The following is a 2,294-nucleotide window of genomic DNA, read 5'->3' on the forward strand; positions in this document are numbered from 1 at the left end:
ATTGCGCAATCCATCAATAGACCTTCCTCTTATTGCATGCACCACCGATTTAATTTATATGATTTTACAACTGATAGTACATTGTCTCTGAACTCTAATCTCAACTAAGTCTTTCTCTGATCTGACATGCATGAGTTAATTATGAGTGAATCTTTAATTTACTGGTTGAAAAGTGTTGGTTACACCCCACTACTGGATCTGGCACTAATTCCGCCATCAACTGGAACTAGTTTAACTGAATTTAACTCAGTTAAACTAAATTAATTAATTACAACTCAAAAGAACTCAACCTAGGCCCCTAGACTTTAGGAACCACTCTACATGACTCTAGATAGACTTCCAACATGAATTAATTGAGTCAACTAATTCAAATTAACTTAGTTAACTATTACAAGTTGCTATGAGAATTAGAATTAGAATTTGATTCCTAATTTAATTCAAGGAAAAAATTAAATTAGGATTTTATTGTTGCATTTTTCAACACTCCCTGTTAACAATAAAGGGATTATCTGCTACCCCGATCTTGCCTCTGTGAAACTCGATTTTGCATCTTGACAATGCCTTTGTCAAGATATCTGCATGTTGCTCCTCTGTAGGAATGTATTCCAACAACATGATTCTCCTCTACACACAATCTCGTAGATGGTGATATCAGATGTCAATATGCTTGGACCGATCATGAAAAAATGGATTCTCGGAGAGTTTTATACAACTTTGATTGTAACAGTAAATCACTGTAGGATCCATCTACAGACCAAATAACCCAACAAGGATCTTCCTCATCCAAATAGCCTCACAAGTTGCTTAACTAGCATCCATATACTCTACTTATGTTGTACTAGGTGCAACTAATCTCTGCTTCTTGTTGTACCAAGAAATTGTTGCTAACCCAATATTGAAGATTCCCCCTGATGTGCTCTTCATGTCAGATGGACTCCATGCCCAATCTACATCTATGAAGTGTTGAAGCTTCACTCCCTCTGTCATTCTATACCAAATACCAAACTGATTGGTGCCTCTGATGTATCTCAACACATGTTTAGCTGCCTCCCAATAAAGTTTGGTTGGCTTAACCATGGCTTTAATAAGCTGGTTAACTGCAAAACACATGCTCGATCGTTTGTTCACCAAATACATAAGTGAACACACAAGTTGTCTATAAATAGTAGCCGCCACTACTTCACCTAAAGTAGCATCATCCTTCCTCCAGTGGAATTTCTTCAGTATCTTGTTGCATACTTTCCCTGAGAGACAAACAATTCCTCATCTCCTTGCCATACTTCCATACCAAGAAAGTAATGCATGAGTCCTAGGTCCTTCATCTCAAATTCGCTTGCAATATCCTCTTTGCAAGATTTCATCAGCTTCTTATCACCTGTTAGAATCAAATCATCGACATATAATACTATAACCAACAATTTACCTTCAACCAAAATATGGTAAAGGTTCAAATCTGCTTCACTTTTGGTGAAGCCCAACCCGGTGAAATAGTTGTCAATCCTGGTGTACCAAGCGCGAGGTGCTTGTTTTAGTCCATATAACGCTCGCTTGAGTCTGCACACATGCAACTCTTTGTTGAAGTTATAAATCCTTCCTGCTACTTAATAAACACTTCTTCCTCAATCATGTCATTGAGGAATGTTGTCTTCACATCCATCTGATGTATCTTCCATCCGATCTACGCTGACAGTGCTAAAATAGATATGACTGACTAGTGCCTTGCTACTGGAGCAAAGGTCTCATTGTAATCAATTCCCTCCACCTGAGAGAACCCTTTGGCCACAAATATGGCCTTGTGTTTCTCCACACTCCCATCTGCTACTTGCTTTACCTTGTAAAGCCATCTGGAAATCACCACTGACTTGTCTTCTAGTCTTGGGACCACCTCCCAAACATTGTTTTTGATAATCAAGTCATACTCCTCAACCATGGCATCAACCCATACTGGTTGTTGCATTTCTTCCTCGAATGAGGATGGCTCAACCTATACACTCTCACTCATTAAAGCCATGTAGCCAATGTACCGATCTGGTGACCTTCTCTGCCTATGATGTTATGTGGTGCTCACACATTCTCTCTAGCATCATGCATCAATTTTTCAGCCTCTCTGTGTGCATCCTTCCATCTCTGGAAGTATCTGCATTGGTTTCTTCCACTTTCTTCTCTTGAGGTTCAGCCTTTGGAGCTAAAAGTTGATCATATTGATGTAACTGAAGCTCCCTCTCAAGGGAACATTTCATGGCCTTCTCCTCATCAAAATCCATATATCTATGAACCACCATCATCATGTTGGA

The sequence above is a fragment of the Pinus tabuliformis genome, chromosome 8, assembly GCF_031772625.1.
Source record: "Pinus tabuliformis cultivar Carrire ecotype Pingquan chromosome 8, CPIR1, whole genome shotgun sequence".
NCBI lineage: Eukaryota > Viridiplantae > Streptophyta > Pinopsida > Pinales > Pinaceae > Pinus > Pinus tabuliformis.